Source organism: Felis catus, chromosome D1 (genome assembly GCF_018350175.1).
Source record: "Felis catus isolate Fca126 chromosome D1, F.catus_Fca126_mat1.0, whole genome shotgun sequence".
NCBI classification, from domain to species: Eukaryota; Metazoa; Chordata; class Mammalia; order Carnivora; family Felidae; genus Felis; species Felis catus.
In genome coordinates this window covers 45,925,630-45,948,056 of record NC_058377.1, presented here as the reverse complement: position 1 = coordinate 45,948,056, position 22,427 = coordinate 45,925,630, and the positions used below count along the sequence as shown (strand labels likewise).

General features: G+C 39.3%; 1 long non-coding RNA gene across 1 annotated transcript; it reads left to right on the top strand.

Annotated features, from left to right (window-relative positions):
- Positions 1-3,048: 3,048 nt before the first annotated feature.
- On the top strand, positions 3,049-9,042 carry LOC123380459. Its single transcript, XR_006586250.1, has 2 exons — positions 3,049-3,106; positions 8,866-9,042. It is a non-coding gene; the product is annotated as an uncharacterized LOC123380459 (long non-coding RNA).
- Positions 9,043-22,427: the final 13,385 nt, after the last annotated feature.

The following is a 22,427-nucleotide window of genomic DNA, read 5'->3' as shown; positions in this document are numbered from 1 at the left end:
CACAATGGAGTATTAATCAGCAATCAAAAAGAATGAAATCTTGCCATTTGCAACTACGTGGATGGAACTAGAAGGTATTATGCTAAGTGAAATTAGTCAGTCAGAGAAAGACAAATATATGACTTCACTCATATGAGGACTTTAAGATACAAAACAGATGAACATAAGGGAAGGGAAGCAAAAAGAATATAAAAACAGGGCGGGGGACAAAACATAAGAAACTCTTAAATATGGAGAACAAACAGAGGGTTACTGGAAGGGTTGTGGGAGGAGGGATGGGCTAAATGGGTAAGAGGCATTAAGGAATCTACTCCTGAAATCATTGTTGCACTATATGCTAACTCGGATGTAAATTAAAAAATAAATAAATTATTTAAAAATTATTTTTGTACAGTCAAAAATAGATAATTCAGATAGTTATTTAGGTAATGCAGATTTGAAAAAAAAACACCATCACTTTGCTGTGAATTATCAAATGATTATGACAAACCTAGGAGCTTATGTTCCCTAGGAGCTGCTAACATAGAGTTTAACCCTGAATTAATGTGAAAGATGTTGTTACTTAATGAGATAATGTCATTGAGAGTAACTGAAAGTTCTTGGAACACAGAAGGACACTATGTAAATATGAGCTGTTACCACTATCATTATTCATCAGTAAATCTGTCTAAAGGGTTACTCTGCCTACTGGATAGAATTTTCTTAACACTTTCATCTCTGATGATTAAAAAGAAAATCCTTAAGCCTATTTTAATAAAGTTTTCATGTTTGGGGAAAAAAGGGTAGAGAAATAGGACTTTTTCTATTTATTATTGTGAAAACTTGGCAGCAATTCTGTATTAAAATGTTCATGAGCTATTGCACTTGTACACAGTTTAGGATTTGTAATATGGATTGTTGTAATGAAGAACCATTCATGGCCAAGAGAGAAAGGATCTAAGCCTTTTTAAGGAAAGGAGTGAGTCTAGAAATCAGAGGTGAAGTTAAGATGAAATTAAGTAGCGTGGTCAATTCAGTGCAATGTGGATGTGGGCTATGTGAGATGTGGCTGAGGTAGGTAGCACGGCCAAGCATTGTGGCCCCTGGGAGTCCAAGAGGAAACAGTCAAGGCAGCAGTGAAGTAATATGGAATCGGATGCTGCTGCCACCTCCATCCACATTCCTGATTGTGACTTGTTTGGCCTCTGATCACAGCTGCCTTTGATTTATATATTTATTGAAGTACCCACTAGCAACTCTACAGCTTGGAAACTGTCTCCATTATAAAGCCATCTACCATTTATCCACCCATTCATTTGTTCATACAACTGTTCATTCAACTAGCATTTGTTGAGTGCCCACTATGGCCAGGCCATATGCCCAGTGCTCATTGTGTGGTAAGCTTGCTTCTACCAAAGAATACCAAACAAAGTCTGTTTCCTCTGAAAAACCTTATCTCAGCATAAACATGCTCACTTAACCCTGTTAGCCATGTAAAAGAAAAAGGAAAGGAATGCTTTTTCTTATAATTGGGGTTGGGGTGGGCATTAGAGTTTTGACTGGGGTCTACTTTTTACTAACAATGGCCATGTTGAATACCCATGAACTATCATGGTACACAAGGCTCTCCAGTCTGACCCTGACCTGTTTGACCTGTTTCCTCTCTTACCACTTCCTACTCTCTATCAAAACAACCATACCAAATTTCTGAGCATTCCCAAAACATAGTATGCTTTTGTAAGCTTCTTTGTCTTTTTGTAAATGCCAGTCATTTTGCCTGGAAAACCCCTATCCATCCTTTAAGAATCCACTCATTTGTCACTTCTGTGACACTCTCAGTCACTTCCTTAAAAGATTAATTCCTCCATTCTGGTTGTCAGTACTGGTTGTTGTTGGAACTTAAAGTCTATCATAAGTTCAAGAAGTTGGAAACCTGTGAAATAAACCACCCATGTAATTCTGAAATGCTAAAGACAATGAATAAAAGCAGACATGAAGAATCACCTAGAGATAGGAAAGTTCCCAAACCTATAGGATTTGACTGTAACTTGATTGATAGAAAAACATTACAACTCCAAGAGAGATTGTTCAGTTGCAAAGCACAGAATAGGAGTCTGAGCAGCAAATGTGCATGTTTCCCATCTCAGGATTGCCCCGGGGATGAAATTCCCTTTCTGGAGATAAACGTTGAATTATTTCCAGGTCTAATAACAAGGCTCTTCCTACTGTGGACAGATACAGGACATTATCAATTTCCATTCCCACCAGCAACACATTCTTACTGTGAGAAAGATGTAACAGAATTTCTTAGCCAGGCTCACAAAGCAATGATTAGGATTATAATTAGGCTTCCTGTGCAGCTTAATAACAAGGAGCAAAAGAGTTCTTCAATACAATGCTAATATTCTAATCTATTTGACAGTTTCATCGGTCTTTGAAGATTATTAAATCATGCTGGTATCTGTTTTTAGCCTCATGTGAAATTTATTTATCACGAGTCACTGGCAAGCCCCCATCATCCCTGAGCATGGAACTCAGCAAGCATATGGACTAGCGAAGCAGAGGAAGAAATCTTGGAAGTTGGCGATCACTGAAACACAGACCAGCAGTTCTCAACCCTTTATTCCACAACACACATGGTAAATGCTATTCACGTGAACAGTTCCCGTGGGCAGTCCCAGGCGAATATGAATTCCAAGGTGCTGGTTCTAACTCCATTTCTGTCTTTTCCACTTAAGAAAGCATATTAGAATACAAGTGAGTACAAGGTTGCCATAGAGATGACCTTGAATCTGCTCTTGTTTTTAAAAAGCAAATTACTGGGGCGCCTGGGTGGCGCAGTCGGTTAAGCGTCCGACTTCAGCCAGGTCACGATCTCGCGGTCCGTGAGTTCGAGCCCCGCGTCGGGCTCTGGGCTGATGGCTCAGAGCCTGGAGCCTGTTTCTGTATCTGTGTCTCCCTCTCTCTCTGCCCCTCCCCCATTCATGCTGTGTCTCTCTCTGTCCCAAAAATAAATAAATGTTGAAAAAAAAAAAAAAAAAAGCAAATTACTCTTACTGTTTTTGTCCAGCAGCCTTACTCTCCTCTGTCCAGTTTTGAGTGTGAAATCTGCAAAGGACTTCAGCAGGTAAGTGACATGATTATATTTGTATTTTAGAAACACAAAATGGCAGCTAAAATTGAGAATGCTCCTGCGCTATTTGGGCAGGAGGTGATGATGGTCTGAATCAAAGTTGTGGGAATGAGGATGGAGAAGAAAGGATAGATTGAGAGCTGCGTAGGGTAGAATGAATAGAATGGCCAGATATTGGGGTAGGGTGGGGTGAGAGAAGAGAAGGCATAGATAAAGTCAGCTTGCTTGAATGACTGGGGAATTGTAATACCACTAACAGGAAAAGAACCATAGGAAAAGGAGCTGGTTTGGGTGAGAGAGGACTTTATATACACTAGGTTGTGGTTCCCAAGGCAAATCCAGACATCAAGTAAGATGTCAAAAATGCAGGGGCGCCTGGGTGGCTCATTCGGTTGAGCATCTGACTCTTGGTTTCAGCTCAGGTCATCATCTCCTGGTTCGTGGGTTCCAGCCCCACATCAGGCTCTGTGCTGGCAGTGCAGTCTGCTTGGGATTCTCTCTCTCTGCCCCTCCCTGCTCATGCTCATTTGCTTGCTCTCTCTCCCTCTCTGTCAAGGTAAATAAATAAATTTGAAAAAAAAAACATGTCAAACATGCAGGTCTGGAGATTCAGATAGAACTGCAAATATAAATGTAAATAAGGGTAATTAGATTATTGATCATAACTGAAGTCAAAGGAGTAGTGCATGAGGTGAAAAGGAAAAACAGGTAGAGGATTGAGTCTACAAATGGTAACATGAAAGGGCTGACCAACAGAGGAAGAAGCCAGCTAAGAAAGTTGGGAGATGTCGAGATTCATCAGAAGAATCAGGAGAATGGATTGCCTTGGAAACAAAGAGAGGAGAAAATTCCAAAAAGAAGAGAGTGTTCAGTGGTGTCGGATACTCCAGAGAAAGCAGAAGCAACAATGCAAAGTATTCATTGCCTTGGCAATGAGAAGGCTATTGAAGATCTTGACAACAACATCCAGAGTGTGGAGCACGGGCAGCAGATTGCAGTGGGTTCATGTGTGAACATGAAAAAAGGAGAAGAAGGAAGTAGAGGTGATAAAGGGAATAATAATAAATAGTGATAGATAACATTTATTATGTGTCAGGCACAGTGCCTGACCTATAAATTCTCATTTCATTTTATGAACTATGTTTAATTATAATCCCTTTTTATACCTCAGAAACATACTTCAGGTCATGATCTCAAAGTTTGTGGGATCAAACTCAGTCAGTGCAGAGCCTGCTTGGAGTGCAGAGTTGCTGAAGATCACCCAACTAAGAGGTTGTGAAAACATGATTCAAGCCTAGTGCTGACGGACCCAAAGCCTAAGACCTTTACCACACTGGGGCCAGAAGAGAAGGTGAAGCCAGGGGATATTTTTATTTGTCTGGTTATAAAGGTATAAATGGAATGCTTCTTCTGAAATGGTAGATCTGGTTTTTTATTCATAAAAGTCATGCACATACACAAAATCACAAGGAACTAGTTTCTTTGAATTGTTACTCTGATTTCATGTCTGGAATCAGTTGATAATGAGCTACTCTAGTTCTTTCAGTATCAAACCTTTGCACTCAGGTAGCAAACTGGTTAGTTATTAATTAATATGTGTTGAGCAATGAACTTAAAGTGGAAGTAAGACATCAGCCTCAACTTCTTGGACCCTTAGAAAAAGCAACAGGTAAAATACAGCAAGGAAGAGAGTTCCAGATTCACCTCAGTGTTTCTGACCTAAGCTGAAGGTGGCCCAGAAAGGTATTTAAATTTTTTTTCATGTTTGTTTATTTTATTTTGAGAGAGACATAGAGAGAGAGAGAGAGAGAGAGTGAGAGCATGATCAGGGGCAGGCAGAGAGAGGGAGAGAGAGAGAATCTCAAGAAGGCTCTACAGTGTCAGCACAGAGCTCGACGTGGGGCTTGAACCCACAAACCATGAGATTGTGACCTGAGCCAAAATCAAGAGTCAGATGCCCAAGTGCCCCTGCCCAGAAAGGTATTTTGATTAGTGTTCCTGTGGGGATTCAAGTCCATTCTCAAGGTGGCCTTGGAGACTGTTTCACACTCGGACCCTGGGTTCTCCAGATTCAATCTAGAAAGACCTGAATTCTCAATTTTATTGAGAAATTAGACTTCCAGAGATCTCTGGGTTTCATGGATTGCCCATTATGTGCCACCTATGTGGCAGATGTTCTGAGTGTATAAAGCTAGCTGATGATAATAAAGAGGAAGATACTTTACCATTGGAAAGTCCAATATTACTCTCCCCTGAATTATTCAAGAATTCAAAACATTTCCATGATCCAAAGGGTCATAACCCTCTTCCAGAAGTCAGGTTGAGAAAACTGGTGAGCTAATGTGAACCTCAAAGAGAAAGGGTCAGAGACCCTTTCTTCTCTTCTCTTCTCTTTGTCCTAGGGCTGCCTTCTTGTACAATTCTAGGGACATCATTTATACTGACCACTTATATTATTCAGAAGGAAGGATATCCCTTGAAGCACATCACCAAAGAATATTTACTTTCATCACAACAGATTACAATATGGGGGCACCTGGGTGTTTCAGTCAGTTGAGTGTCCGACTCTTGATTTTGGCTCAGGTCATGATCTCAAAGTTCGTGGGATCAAACCCAGCACAGAGCCTGTCAGTGCAGAGCCTGCTTGGGTTTTTCTCTCTCACTCTCTCTCTGCCCCTCCCTTGCTCAAGTGCACACACTCTCTTTCTCTCAAAACAAACAAACAAACAGACAAACAACCCCAACCAGATTACACTATGAATGGTGCCCCCTGGTGTTGTGCAACTCAGCACCAACTTTCCTACCTAACCCTAATCCCAGCTTTCTATTCAAGAGGAATGAGTAAGAACAGATATTTCAAGACTAAGACAACCTATTATTCCTTCTTCCAAGGCAGTAGGTCTCTTGTCATTGCAAAACTAAGAAGTGACTCTTGTGGGGTGCCTGGGTGGCTCTTTTGTTAAGCAACTGACTTCGGCTCAGGTCATGAACTCATGGTTTGTGAGTTCAGCTCAGGTCATGAGCTCATGGTTTGTGAGTTCGAGCCCACATAGGGCTCTGTGCTGACAGCTAGGAACCTGGAGCCTGCTTCAGATTCTGTGTGTCCCTTGCTCTGCCCCTCCCCTGCTCAAGCTCTGTCTCTGTCTCTCCCTGTCTCAAAAATAAACATTAAAAGAAAAAAAGAAGTGACTCTTGCAAAACAAGTGACTCTTGCAAAACAAAGATCTTTTCAAAGTGATTTTCTGAAACTTGTTTTTATTTTATCTTTTTAAAATGTTTTTAACATTTATTCATTTTTTGAGAGACAGAGGCAGAGCGTGAATGGGGGAGGGGCAGAGAGAGAGGGAGACAAAGAATCCGAAGCAGGCTCCAGGTTCTGAACTGACAGCACAGAGTCCGTTGTGGGGCTGGAACCCACGGACTGTGAGATCATGACCTGAGCCGAAGTCGGATGCCCCACCGACTGAGCCACCCAGGTGCTCCTGAAGCTTGTTTTTAAAAAATAAGATATTTTCTGCTCCTTCAGGCACCTTCATTACACAAAAAATAATAGCTACCATTTATTCAGCGGATGTGGCACAAATACTTTATATGCATTATCTCTTTTTTCTTGAGATAGAATTCTGACTCTAATAGTGGAGTTAAAATGTACAGAAATGAGAATGCAAGGTAGAATGTGTAAAAAATTATGTGAGTGAGGTATAAAGCACCAAGAGAGCCCAGAGGAGGGGGGATTATTTCCAGTCAGAGAGGCTCATTCAGTCAACATTCAGTATGTAATTATTGCATGACTTTTACATCCTGGTCTCAAGAATCTTACAGACCATGGGGGGAAAGGACGAAGAAGCAGATCATCTTGACAGTGTCATGTCATCTGATGACTGCAATCAGGCCATCAGGGCAGGCTCCTTGGAAGAGGGGGCATATGAGCTACAGCATTGAAGGTTTGGGGAGCTTCTAAACAGACAAAGATAGGGATCTCTGATATCCCAGGGTGGCACCTGGATCTCATTACAACAGCTCCATCCTCTAGAAGAGGAAGAGAAACAAGGGGTTGTTAACTTTCCCATTCAATTCTCCTCCAAGGCCCTAATTTTGAAGCCTTTAATGGTAACCAGTCCTTCCCCTTTGTGCAACTGGCTTTCCTCCCATGGAAGATTGCACTGCACTTTCCCCTACTTAGCGCCATTCAGCCTGTGACCTCCTCTCCAATTTACTAATCGTGATTCACATCCTCCACCTTTTCTCCCACTGAGAAGAAACAGCCCACTTTTGGACTTTCAAACCTCCTGGAAAAAGGCCAAGCTTCCATAAACTCCAGAATATTATTGTGTGAATTAAAATATTCACATGGTATTAACCATGCAGTTACTCCAACATTTATTTTGGAAAATATTACATTTGGAAAATGGGAAGTATTCCAGAGCATTCTCTTACCTTGAAATATCAGTAGACACAAGGGGATTTAAGGATCATTTCTTGCTCAAAAGTTAGAAAAGAATCTGTACAATTAGATACATAAAATTGCCTTAAATAACATTAGTTAAGGGCTCTGGGGCTTAAAAAATGCCTATAGAATATTTGTGGAGAAATTTGGGGCAAAAGGCTGCAATTCTAACTCACTGAAGCAAGCTTTCAAAACGCCTTTGAGTTAAATCCCAGTTGGCTCTTATTGTACATTTCTCTTCCAATCACTGATGATTAGACCTTGCTCAGTTGCACATTTTCCAAGATCTTACATGCTTCAAACTCCATCCCTCTGGCTACAAGAGGCAAAGCAGTCTAGAGCCCTAGTGAGAACTATATCTAAACCTCAAGCCCCAGAGACTTAGGGGCCCAGTGGGCTCATCGTGTTTCCCTTACTCTCCTCTCTCTTCCATCTGTTTCTTCTCAGTTTGGTTTTGTAACGCTAAAGTCACAAGAGAAGAGTGCCAGGGGTCAGTTGTCCCAAAGGGATCTTTTTATGCACCTCTTTCTTTAATGTGGCTCGGCTCCCATTGCCTACGATATGTTTGCAGTGGCTGTGATACAAGTGCGATTGGAGGGCACTGAGGAAAAAGGTCAGGAGTAATGGACAGGTTGCAGTCCTTCTTGTGTGTTCTTTCAGCCTTTGAAATTTGATAATTCTTGAGACACAACATTGTCCATGATCCCATTTATGAGAAAGAAGACCCACCCCCGCCAAACACACATGTGTGTGAGTGTGTGTGTGTGTGTGTGTGTGTGTGTGTGTAAATGAATAAAGAACAAGTAGGACATATGCCAACACACAACAACGGTTACCTCTGAGAAAGGAAGTGTAAATAGATAAGAGCACACCACTGATTTACATATATCACCTTTTTACATTGACATTTTATTTGTGTAGTGTGTAAATAAACATAAAGAAAAATGATTACAATAAAGTAAAAATATGTTTTTAAAAACAACTAAGTAAGATTCTTTATAGTGATATAGAAGGCTCCCCAAGAAATGTTAAATTAAAAATAGCAAGTTTAAGTGGTAAATATCCTAAGTTCTATTTTGGGGAAAGATGTAAACATACACACACATAATTGGCAGTCTGTGCATAGAAAACATTCTGAGGAAGATATACCAAATTATTGCTGTGGTTATGTCTGGGAGATAGAGATGCAGGCAGGCATTGTAATTTTCTACACTGGATAGTCTCTAGAATATTTAAAATTTTCAATATTAGCATTTATTGGTTTTCGTAACAAGCTGGCTGATGTAGGATTATGCCCTTTTCCTAGATATTGCCCTCAAGAGACTGGCTGTTTAAATGGACCAACATGTAATGCTGTGTTGACTGATCTGAACAACTAACTCACATCCCAATTCAAATGATACTGTTCGTGGCAGGTTCTGGTTTAATAAAGATCCCAGCTTTTACCTGTTCTTACCTTAAAAAACAGGTCCTTCTGCTACAAGTTCCCTCTTCCTCTTCTCCTGGTAAACTTCTTTTTTAAAAAAAAACTTTATGATTTATTTTTGAGAGAGAGAGGGAGAAGGAGAGGGAGAGGGAGAGGGAGAGGGAGAGGGAGAGGGAGAGGGAGGGAGGGAGAGAGAGAGAGAGAGAGAGAGAGAGAGAGAGAGAATATCCTATGACCCCAGGATCATGACCTGAGCCACAATCAAGAGTCAGACACATAACAGACTAAGCCACCCAGGTGCCCCTATTTATCCTTCACAACCCGCTCAACTATTAGCTTTCTCCAACTCCCCAGGTAGAATGACTAATTTCCACTTTGCCCCATAGCATTTACACATTTCCCCATTTCCACAAGTTACTCCATGTATGCTAGTTCCTTTTCTCAACCTCTGTCTCCTCTTCTGGATTGTTAGCTCCTCAGAGCAGGGATAGTATCTTATTTTCTATGTATCTATGTTTCTATGTTTCTATGTATCTGTCTCATGGACAGATTTACTAAGTAAATAATTTACTAAGTAAATAGTAAAATTATTTAGTAAATATTTAGTTAAAATGGTTGGTTTCTGCAGCATAAGCTTCCTAGTATAAGTATATGGCTTCCTAGTATAAGAGTTGTAAATCTAGTGGACCCCAAACATGGCTATTATTAGAATCTCCTGAGGGAGCATTTAAAAACACAGGTACTGATGTTCCACCAGAGCTATTCTTAATTCAGATCTCCCAGATGATTCTTTCTTTCTCTGCCTCTTCCCTCTCCTCTTTCCATTGTTTTCCTTCCTAAACAATTCAGTCCAGTGCCATTAACTGGACCTGAACAAGGTAGACAGTCATATGGTGGTGGGGAGATGGAGACCCAGGGTGGGGTGATAAAACCTAAGCTGGATGAATAGTGTACCTGGGTGGGAGGGTGATGTCAGATCCAGTTACCTGGATGGTATGGATGTCAGAGCCTCAGCAGAGTGAGAAGGGCATTCACAGAGGATGATGCAGTGGGGGCCTGGGAAGGAGCATCAGAGCCTAACAGAGTCAGGAGGGTGTCCCCATGGGGTGTCCAGGCAAGATGAGAGGTTGTGTCTCAGTGCAGCATCTTCCTGCTTGGATGAAGTGCCAGAGCCCCAGAAGCATGAGGAGGGAACCATATAGGTGTTGGGGACCAGGGTAAGAAAAAATTAGTAAGTAAATAAATAAGTAAATTTATTGATGGGAATTCTCTTACTATCGGACAGTTATAAATATGGAAGAGGAGGAAACTGGAATGAATCTTACAGTGTCAGATTGTCATTGGAGGCTTTCATGGTTTTCAATATAAAAATAAATACAGAAATATGTATAGATGTAAATAGTGTGTATGTGCAAATATATACAAATATGTATGTGTGTATATATATGCATATTTATGTGTGTATCCGTGTACATTTATACATATATATCTGTGTGTGTATATATACACACTGACCTCACTGACCTCCTAAATGGTCAGTGTATACCTTCCAGGGTTCTCAGAAGATCTAGAAGAAGGGAAAGGGACCCTAATAAAGGGATACCAGATTCCACACTAATCTAGCACTAGGGGGCTCAAGTCATTCTTCCTTTAATTGAAAAAGTTGGTTATGTGATCTTCGTTCTACCTTCAACATTGAGTAGTTTATACCAGCTCCATGCCAATGGATTTGCTTTGGTTGCTACTGTACTGCTTGGCACATGCTGGCATCCAGTACATGACTACCAGCAAATGCATAAACAGAATGTGATCAATACGATTTCCACAGATTTGGTTGGGAACCCATTTCAGGCCTGCTTTTGTAGTCTGCAAACCTTATGTTAAACAGGTTACTAAGATACAAAGACTACATTTTATAGTGCATTCCAGATGCATGTACCCAGTCTCACAGACCTCACCAGACTGTGATTAAAAATGAGGTCAGGTTTACCTTGTGATGTTCAAATTACTGTGGCTCAAACTTTCATCTTATCTGATGACAGGAAGTTTCATCTTTTATGAGACTCCCCTCCACAAGTAGGTCTTTGCACTTCCCAGCTGTTCATGCATCCCACAAATTCACACTGTCCCAGCCACCTCTGTGGTCCCAGATTGTTCGTCACAGATCCCCACTGCCACTTCTGACTTCTATCACTCCACGACTGAAGCCACCACAGCTATGCTGGCCTCAAGAAGAGGCTTTGCTTCCCTTCCCTAAATGTTCCCAAAGGTAAACAAAGACCTTTAATTTCCCACATCATGACATTTAGCAAAATTTTACAGAATGTTTAAGGATGAGAGGAAGGAATTATAAAAGTGCCAAACTTACAGATGGCTATGAATTCTGAATGCTTTTTGTCCACAAGCCAATGCATAGGTTGTCTTAGGGCTGTGGAGGTGCCTTCCAGCCTAGTTCCCAGGCTTAAACTATCTGGGAGGGTCTGCATTTCATTTTCCTTTGGGGGTAACTTCCAGTGAATTTGCCCTCCTGCAAGTCCGGGCCCCAATATCCAGAAGCCCAGGAAGAGAGCACTTTTCTCCCTGTGTTCTCTGTGGTCTCAGTCCGCCTCCCCATCCACATCCTCTGAGGAAACCCCAGCCCTCCCCCACTCATGGAGTCAGGTCCATTCCTATGTCCTCTGTGAGATCATCACATAAAAGCAAAATACCCAGTGGACTACATTTCCCAGGTCTGTGTTTGAATATTACCACGTGTGATAGGCCAGTATTTTCGTACTAAGCCTCACCCAGTCTCATTTCTTTTTATGAAATTTTATCCACATGAGGTAAAAAACCAGAACTATAGCTTCCTGGTAGTCCCTAACATCTTTACTTTCAGTCTCCTGTGAGACGCTTTTAACGGGAAGTACAAACATTCAACTAAAATAAATAATGCTGTGTAGGCTGGGGGTGTCTACACCAACACCTGAAAGGAAATATTCCTCCAAAGGTGTCATAAACCACAGGGATGCAGCTCTGCCCACACTAAAGGCAATTTTTAATATTATTATGCAGAACAGTTTCGATCTCTGGAGCCACAGCTGTCAAACTTCCATTCCAGAATAAGGCCTTGTTCATTTAATCTTGTCCCTTTAGATCATTTCCCCCAAACCAAGGGTGAATCTGATTCACGATGGATGAAAATTTCCACTTCTTGAAAAACTACTTAAGATATGAAATTACAATGTTCAAGCTACTCTGCCCACCCCCACCTTCGAAAATCTCGGGCACATTTCTGTCAAGGCTCTAGTTACAAGTGCTACGTGGCTGTCTACCTCCAGAGGTCTCTTTCTTTCCAAGGGTCTCATTCACTGGGGAGTCCAAGCTCTAAGGTGAAGGGGACACAGCCTTTTCCCTGCCACATAAATATGGAATGAATTTTGATTTATTTTCCTTGAACCTTAGGTACCTTGTCAACAGTCATTCAAAAAGAATTTTATAAAGGTAAAAGAATTACAGTTAGCCAAATTGTGAAATTGAGATTCTTTAGGGAGTCGATTTCTGTAGTCATAGGTCATGCAGAATTAAATGAATTTGGAGGTGTGGACTTTAGTGGGTTTAGGTTGTGGAGATTGTCAACTCAGATAAATTGAAGCAAAAGGTGGATTTTCTCCACACATTTCTGAATAGACTTTAGGATTCTATAATTCACAACAGCTGGCAAGTGCTCACATCTATTTCTCTTTTTATTGGCGACCAGCCCAAACAATAAAAATGGATTTTTTTGCCAATCATAAACTTAAAAATCATCAATGGAGAATGCCATTTTTAATTTTAAAATGCACTGTAATACATATATACAGTATGCAGAAAAGGAGTCCTAGAGAACTTTCTATTCTTTTTTCTCAACTTCAGTTCCATTCATTCAAACATTTACTGCCTACTAAGTGCCAGGGGCTGTGCTATGAATGAAATGAATGAATGTTGCTATAAATGAAGTTGCTATCAAGAGGAAAAAGCAAAGCTGCCCTTGAGTTCCTTACCACCCAGGTAAGGGATAGAGGTACATGGGTTGGCAGGAAACTGTGTTAAAATATTAAAATAAAAAGTCTGTTCTCAGTTAATAACAGGTGCAAAGTATGTGTTGTGGAGGCACTGATGAGAGCGACTAACTCTATCTAGAAAACTTCCCAGACAAGGTGCATTGGGTCTGATCTTGAAAGGTGAGTAGAGAGTCACCATAAGAGGGGGAGCAGAATTCAGTATTTGTTTGATACCTAGTCTTCCTACTAGACTGGCTGTTAGCATCATGTGGGGGAAGGACCGGGCCTTGTTCACTGTTGTATGCCTGGCACCCAGCTCAGCACGTGGCACACATCAAATGTTCTCAAATATTTGTTGACTAAATGACTGAAAGTATCTTAGGCAGAGAGAACCGTGCATACAATAGCAAATAAATAACACAATGATTTTTTTAGACAGTGGTTTATAACATCAGCACCATTAGCTTCTGGAAAGGAAGGAGGTAAGTCCTAAGGTAACTCAGAAAAAACAAGCTGTAGAGGAGAAGAAGCCAGACCTGGGTTCTAGTTCCAGCCCTGTTATTAACTAGTTACATGACCTCGAATCAGTGATTACCTTGTACCACCCTCCATTTTCTCACTTGTAAACTAGCTATGTAAGAGCTTATTCTAATGATATTATATACTGTAAAAAAAGAAAAAAAATTAATAGAAGGGGAAAGAATGTAGCATTGCCTTTTCTTCTTTTTTTAAGTGCAAATTAATACCTGCGTTCCAGCTTTTAGATGGTAGATGGAGTACATACTTATCATTTCTCCCTCCCTCATCAAAATTGTAGGACTCAAAAAGAATAGATTAGTAAATATTCAAAAATGGGGAAGGGCCTTTTTTTTTTTTGGATCAGAAGCTGTGATCATATGAGAGACCAGAGCAGGGAGCTGAGGCTCCTGCTATCTCAGAGTTACTACTCTTGGTTCTGGGCCACCTAACTGGAGGCCTTATAGTTCTAATCTAACCAGAGAGATGAAGAGATAAGAGGCTGATACTGGAAGGCATTGAAGTTACAGAGATCTTATCATCAATCTCATGCAGGTGTTTTAAAAATGTTTTGTGCCATGGATCTCTTCAGCAGATTAGTGAATACTGTGGATCCCTTCTGTCTTAGGTCTAATTGGGCTGCTCTAACAAAATACCACCCACTGGGTAGCTTATAACTGAAGTTTGTTTCTCATAGCTCTGGAGGTTTGGAAATCCAAGATCTAGGTGCCCGAATGGTTCTCGTGAGGGTATTCCTAGCAGGTAGTGTGTCCTCATCTTGTGGAACGGGTAAGAGACTTCTCTGGGGTCTCTTTTATAAGGGCACTAATCTCATTCATGAGGGCTCCACTCTCATAACCTAAGCTCTTCCCAAAGACCCCATCTGCTAATACCATTACATTGGGCATTAGACTTAATTTTTTTTTTTAATGTTTATTTTGAGAGAGAGAGAGAGAGAGGAGAGAGAGCGCGCGAGAGAGCAAGTGAGCATGGGGGAGGGGTAGTGAGGGAGACACAGAATCCGAACCAGGCTCCAGCAGGCTCTGAGCTGTCAGCACAGAGCCTGATGTGGGGCTCAAACCCATGAAGCAGGAGATCATGACCTAAGCCAAAATCAGATGCTTAACCAACTGAGCCATCCAGGTTCTCCAGGCATGAGACTTTTAACATATGAATTTGGGAAGACATAAACATTCAGACCATAACACCTTCCTAGAACATTACCTTTAAATGTATAAAATAAAATATATAGGATTATAAAAGATATTAATTATATTTAAGTGCAAATTCATAATAGTAAAAATTTTGTGATATATTAACATTAACAAATCAAATAACAAGATCTGATAGCTTACTATGATTTTTGACATATCTGCTACAGTTATAATATAATATGAAAATATCTGTGATTTCTACTGGTGATAACGTCATAAGCACTGTGGTTTCTTGCCTCCTTTCAAATGATGGAAGATATTGTATTTCAGTTAGAAGTTAGTGAAAATAAAAATGAAATTGTCTTTTCATCCAAATTCATGGACTTCCCCGAGTTCTATTAACATATCTCAAGTTAATAGAATTAACTTGGTTAATAGGTCCTGGTTAATAGAATTTCCATGAGATTTCCCCAGAACAAAGGAAATGTGATACTTAAGTTTTCTAGAAGTGAAAAATAACATACTTCAGATTAAGATAGTTCACTAAATTATAGCAGAATGATACAAAAAATGAAATAAAGAGACATGATTAGAAACATACAGGGACGCCTGGGTGGCTCTGTTGGTTGAGTGTCCGACTTCGGCTCAGGTCATGATCTCACAGTTCATGAGTTCAAGCCTCACCTAGGGCTCTGTGCTGACAGCTCAGAGGCTAGAGCCTGCTTCAGATTCTGTGTCTCCCTCTTTCTCTGCCCTTCTCCCACTCATGCTCTGTCTCTCTCTGCCTCAAAAATAAATAAACATTAAAAAAAATGAAACATACAGTAAAATATCAGCAATAAGGAGAAAACTCTAAAAACTACCAGAGTAGAAAGACAAAAATAAAAAAAAAATAAAAAAAAGAATCAAATAACACTGAATATGTAATTAACAGTGATATGCAAGAAAATGATGGAGAAATATTTTTAGAATACTGAGGGGAAATTTACTTTGAATTTGTAATTTTATTTATAACCATATAAATTATCAGTAGTTTGATGTAGAATGAGGGTAAAATAATGCTGTTTTTGGACTTATGAAGATTCACAACAATTAGCACTCAGGACCTAAAATAAACTCTAATAAGAAACAAAAAATCCAGAAGGAAGTGTTAGAATACAAGCATAATGTGCACTAATTGGGAAAAAATTAAACAATAAAGTAGTATATAAGACAAAAAAGTGAAAGAACTCTGTCCTGATCCCTTTACTTATTGTGTATTCTCCTACACATTTTTCAATGCCTGTGTAAATATGTACACAAATACATATACACAAAATACCTTTTCTTCTTTCAACAATGAGCTTATTCTGTATGAAAGAATTTGTGGGTTTTTCTCTCCTTCATTGGAATGTGATGAACATCCTTCAGTGTTGATACATGCAGATACACCTTTCCTTTTTCAGTATCCACATTCTACAATATGGATGCACTGTAATTTATTTATTTGACATGTCCCTAGCATGGACATTTAGATTGTTTTTAATATTTGTGTTCTTATAGATAATGATGGACAAAATTTTTTTGTCAGTATTTCTGTATAATAAAGGCCTAGAATTAGGATTTCTGGGTCAAAGGGTATATGTGTTCAAAATGTTCATTTAGAAATGACTTCTAAAAATACTACTAATTTATACTCAGACTACAAGTATCTGAGATGTAATACTTTAAGGGAGGAAATATTCAAACATGAGTATAGACACAAAACAGAGAGTTTGTGAGTTTTTTTTAGAAAAGAGAAAATAAACATTACTTTGAGAGCATATGACAGATGACTTTGTCCTCCAAACTATATGAAAAAAAAAATCCTTTTCCAAAATTGATCACAAATGAATCCAAGGAGATTTAGTAACTCTTCAATTATTCAATTAGGTCTTATTCTACTAAGAGGAGACCGACCATCAAATAAATTCTTGTAGATAACTTTATCTTTCACAAGGTAATCTTATGAGGAAACCCTCTGCCTTTGGACTTGATTCTAACCATCATGGAGCACTGACTTAATATAGTCAAACTAATAAGATCCCAGATTAAAAGTATCTTCATTACCTTAGAATTTGTAATATTTGTAATATGTAAGAATGCAATTGCTGAGAAGATTTAGACATGTACTGAAGATTTTGGGAAAACAGGTATTGAAAATGTAGAGAGGGAAAAAAATACAAATGGCCATTACTTGAATCTTCAAATGGAACTGTAACTATTGCGTGGTAACTATAGAAATTTAGGTATAAATGTATACTTTGAAGTGTATTTTACTAATTTAGCAGATACTTGAGTGGGCCTATGTGCTAGATTCCAGGTTAGGAACCAAAGACACTGCATCTATTTTGGAGGAAATGGCAGTTTTGAAGAACTTAACGCATTTGATGTATATTAATTTTCTAAATTAAGCAAAAATGTACCTCCATTTTGCAAATGGGTGATATAAATTGCAGAGAGGCAAACAGTAACATTTATTTATTTATTCATTTAAACAATTTTTAAAAAGTTTATTTATTTATTTTGAGAGAGAAATAAAGAGAGCAAGCAGGGGAGGGGCAGAGAGAGAAAGGAAGAGAGAATCCCAAGCAGGCTCCGCAAAACCTGATACTGAACTCAAATTCACAAACTGCGAGATCATGACCTGAACTGAAACCAAGAGTCTCACAAAATATTGTTTAAAAGAAAAGCAGTAGAACCTTCACAAAGAAAAATAAAATGCTGGTACTCCATGTCATACGTACATTTTTTTTTTTTTTTTTTGAGAAGAGAGAGCGAGAGCATGAATGAGCAGGAGAGGGGCAGAAAGAGAGGGAGAAAGAGAATCCCAAGCAACCCCCACGAGGTCAGCTTAGAGCTGGAGGCAGGGCTTGATCTCACAGACTGTGAGGTCATGAACAGAGCCACAGTCAAGAGTAGCCACTTAACCAATGGAATCACCCAGGTGCCCCGTGCATAGATTTTCAAGAGTTGTGAACAGTTAGAAAAAAAAGCACATCTTCAACGAAGGACACACATGGGTAGCAACAAGAACACTGTGGATGTAGCTAAATCCTAGAATAAACAATTGTTTGAGTCTCATGGCCAACAAATAGGACACAATGGCCAAGTTTGGCCTCAGGTAGGGGGAGGAGTAAACACTGTGTTTAGGGGCAAATAGTGTAATCTACATGCATGTTAGGCACAGCACAAAGTCATTAACTCCTCCTTTGCTTTTATATTTTCTAGCAAAACCAATTATCATTTATTAGGAAGAATAAAATTAAGGATAATTAAAGACCCAGGGGTGAGAAGACAATAAGAATTGAGCTATTTCCCATGAATTTGGGTGTCTAAGCTCAAGTAAATTACATCATAGAACTATAATAACTTGTAGATCTTGTAGACTTATGGGGCTTAGGGATAGTTTTGTGTACTCCTGGAGAGTTTGAGAAGACCAGAAGCTTGAGGCTGGGCTAATATTGTCCTTGTATTAAAAAAAGGGTAAAAGGCCATTTCTAGAACCAAATTTTCTATGTAGGAGTCAGTTATTTTTTCCCTCAAAATGTTACATTTTCACACTAGTATGCTAGGTGCGGAAGATAATATAAAGATGACAAATAGGGCATAGATTCTACCTGAAAGGTAAATAGGGAGCTAAGGAAGTAAACCCCAAACAAATAAGGCAATAAATAAGAAATTATAAGTAATGGATATTATTGTCTTGCTTTTTCTTTAAGAAGAAGACATAGTGTTTTAAAATCTCTCTCCCTGGGGCGCCTGGGTGGCTCAGTCAGTTGGGCGTCCGACTTCGGCTCAGGTCATGATCTCACACTCTGTGAGTTCGAGCCCTGCGTCGGGCTCTGTGCTGACAGCTCAGAGCCTGGAGCCTGTTTCAGTTTCTGTCTCTCTCTCTCTCTCTCTGACCTTCCGCCATTCATGCTCTGTCTCTCTCTGTCTCAAAAAAATGAATAAACATTAAAAAAAAATTTAAGAAAAAAAATAAAATCTCTCTCCCACCAAGGTCTTCATTTATTTACTCATTCAATATTTTATTAAATGTGTTCTGTGTTCAAGGCACTGTGCTATATAGTGCTGAAAACAGCAAAGAAGAATCCGAAATAGATCTTGCCTTCAAGGAGCTTAGAATGAGAGGGAATTTTACTAAAAATTTATTTATTTATTTATTTATTTATTTAAAAAAATTTTTTTTAACATTTATTTATTTTTGAGACAAAGAGAGAACATGAACAGGGGAGGGTCAGGGAAAGAGGGAGACACAGAATCTGAAACAGGCTCCAGGCTCTGAGCTGTCAGCACAGAGCCCGACGCAGGGCTCGAACCCACAGACCTTGAGATCATGACCTGAGCCGAAGTCGGATACTTAACCAACTGAGCCACCCAGGCGCCCCGAATTTTACTAAAAATTTAAATGTAAGTGTCTTAGTCCTTTGGGGCTGCTATTACAAAAATACCATAGACTGGGTGGCTTAAAGAATACATATTTATTTCTTGCAGTTCTGGAGGTTAGGAAGTCCAAGATGAGGGCACCAGCTGATCCTGTGTCTGGTGAGGACCTGCTTCCTGATTCATGTCTGGTGCCTTCTGGCAGTGTTCTCACCGAACAGTGGAGACAAGAGAGTTCTTTTTGGAGCTCTTTTATAAGGGCACTCATCCCTTTTTCAGGGGCTCCACCTCATGATCTAATCATATTCCTGAGGCTCCAGTTCCTAAAACCATCGCAATGGCAGTTAGAATTTCAACATACAAAATTTGGAGGGACACAAACTTCCAGTCCAGTGCAGTAAGTGATGATGATCAGTTTGCATTTGTTCATTGAAAACAAGTTGTATGGTTGCATATATATTCATTTGAAAAAGAAAGGTCATGCCATTCACAAGGGTGAAGAAGAATCAACTAAGATGAACCAGTAGCCTGACACTGGGGTTGGTGTTTGTGGCAGAGACAGTGATAGATATTTAGCAAATCTCATTTCATCTCCTTTTTCTAGTCCCACAGGAAGACTACATTTCCCATCCACCCTTGAAGTTAGGTTGGGAACATGTAAATACATTCTGGAAATGGATGTAATCAGAAGTAATGTAAACCATGTTGAGTCCTGACCCTTAAAAATAATCAATCAGTATCTACTAAAGCTAAACATATGCCTGCCCCATGACTAGCACCTCCACTCCTGTGTATGTGCCCAAGAGAAACAAAAACAAATGCCTACAAAAAGACAAGTAAGAGAATGCTCGGAATAAGTTTAGTCATAATAGCCCAACACTTACAACAATCTAAATGTCCTGGAATGGAAAAACTGTGCTGTATTCATACAATAGAATAGCAAAGCAACAAAATACTAATGAACTACAAATACATGGACCAACATATACAAACTCCTGAGTGAGAGAGACCCAGACATGAAAAATACTAAGTATGCCTCCAGTAATGTAAATTTGAGGAAAAGGCAAAATGAGGCTGTTGTGATAGAAGTCAGAATAGTAGTGACCTCTGTTCATAGATGTATTAACTGGCACTGGGCACCAGAACACCTTCTGGCGTGATGGAAAAACTTTTTTTCTGGATAGTTGTCTCAGGAACGAGGTCAAATGGAAAAATGTATCAAATGGTACACTTACATTTTTTATACATGACTATGTACAATAACTAAAAATTATGCACAAAAAAATCAAGCAAGCAAAAAAAAAAAAAAAAAAAAGAAAAAGGAAAATTGACCACTGAAGGCTCGATACGTATGCATGACCCTTTAACCTTGAATCACTACTTGGAGGAAAGTTGCCCTAAAGAGCCAGCCAACCCACTTTGGACTTCATGTGAGCACAAAATAAATCGTTCTAATTTTAATCCCCTGAGATTTAGGGGCATATTTGTTATCTCAGCACAGCCTAATCTTTCTTGGTTAATACAGGGTTTATCACCCACAGACTGCCAAGGTCAGAAACCTGGTTTATCAGCACACCAGGGGAGGCTCTGTCTCTCATAAGCTAAGTGACACAGAGTAAGTTTAGAAATGAATGCATAAATCAAAACATCAAATTATTAAATTACAGGGAGGAAAAAAAGCCCTCTTACACAAACTAGGATGTCAGTGTTGCCATGAGCAAGCCCTTTCACTTCAGACAGACCTGCAGCAGAAGTCAAATCGTAATAAAAGTTTGCTTTATGCACCTGTTCTCCGAAAAAGATGAATTCTCAGAATTAAATGAATCCAAAGTTCAATGAAATCCCTCTGAAAGCCCTTGTGGATCTATTTCACGGTGAAGATCGTTTTGTCAGTGGGTCCAGGATACCCAAGGTCCTGAACTACTGTTTCTGCCCCTGTAGGCATATGCCTGACTTGTCTCAGTGGCTCTCCCTTTGTTTGCTTCCTATCCTTCAACTTTTCCTTCTAGGCATGTCATTGCATTCAGTCTAACTTTTTTAGGTGAATGTGGCTGGCCTCTGAGGCATTCCTTTTACCTATCTATTCCTATTGTGTGTAGATTGTGTGTTTTTCATATCAAAGAATAATCATAAGTCTTTTACTTATGGTAAAAGGAGTTCTAAGTCAGGGAGGATGGTGTCCTCAGTCGTAATTATAAGTACTGGTAACATCATCAAACTAACAGAGACCCTGGGAATTCTATGACAGTGTACCTGAATCTTTTGTAAGGTTATTTGAGAGCATTTTGTGGAATTCTTGAAGGCTTGAAGGACAGGGAGGAAATTCTTACCAGAGCCTAGAAAAAGGGATCGCTGTTATATAGTAGGGGAAATTTTAGCAACACTGTTGCCTGCTAAATTGTAGGAAATAGAAAATACTCTAACAAACTGGTTCTTTTGGTTGATATTTCTGGGCAGAATGTTGAACTTTCATTTGACTGATTTTTTTTTTTAAATGAAGCCTGGTAAGATAGAGAGCGATGAAATTAAAAGGACTATTCAATTTTTTAAAGCAGAATTTATAGGAAATATAAAGAATCTAGGATCTTTGGGTTCAAAAGTAAAGCTGTTTTTCATTCTGAGCCTCTCCAGATGGTTAAAAGATTCTGAAACTAAGGAATTGCTTTAAGGCAAAGGTTAAATCCAGGGTGCAGCTGTAAGACTCTTTTTCAAGACTGTAGAAATATTTGATTGTTCTCCCTAGACCCTCTCAGCTTGATAAAAGGGCTTCTAATATTTTAAGGACATTTTCAAAAAACCTTCTGAGTCTCAGCTCAAGATGGAAAGTGTCTGTTGGTGTGGCTTTTTTAAGGGGTGCTTATATAATTTGATATATAAGAATCTTTCAAGTTTTTAGAGAGTTATGTTGGCAGAAGCATTATCTGTTTGGACTGAAACAGCATTAAGTATCAACACAACAGCTTTCAATGTTTTTTTGGCAAAAATGTATATTTACACCTTAAAAATTGAATGCAATATTTTAAATAAAATGATGTGAAGAAAAATGTGAAGTTATGTTATAACCAAAATTGGTAGAAGATCAGAATCATATGTAGCTATTTTGAAAACCTTGCCTAGTATCAACAAAGGGAGTGTGCATCTGAATATTGCTGGAATTAAGAGGTACCACAGTGTTATACCTAGTTTGAGCCATGCTTTGTCATTGTGTTCATGACTGATACCCATTTCTATGACTGCCTGTAAAGCTGAACAACTCACTGTTGCTAAATCCTCTGTCTGAAATCCTAAGAGCTCTTCCATTCTTTATTATTGACATCTTCAAAGCCAGAATCTTGCAAAAGCA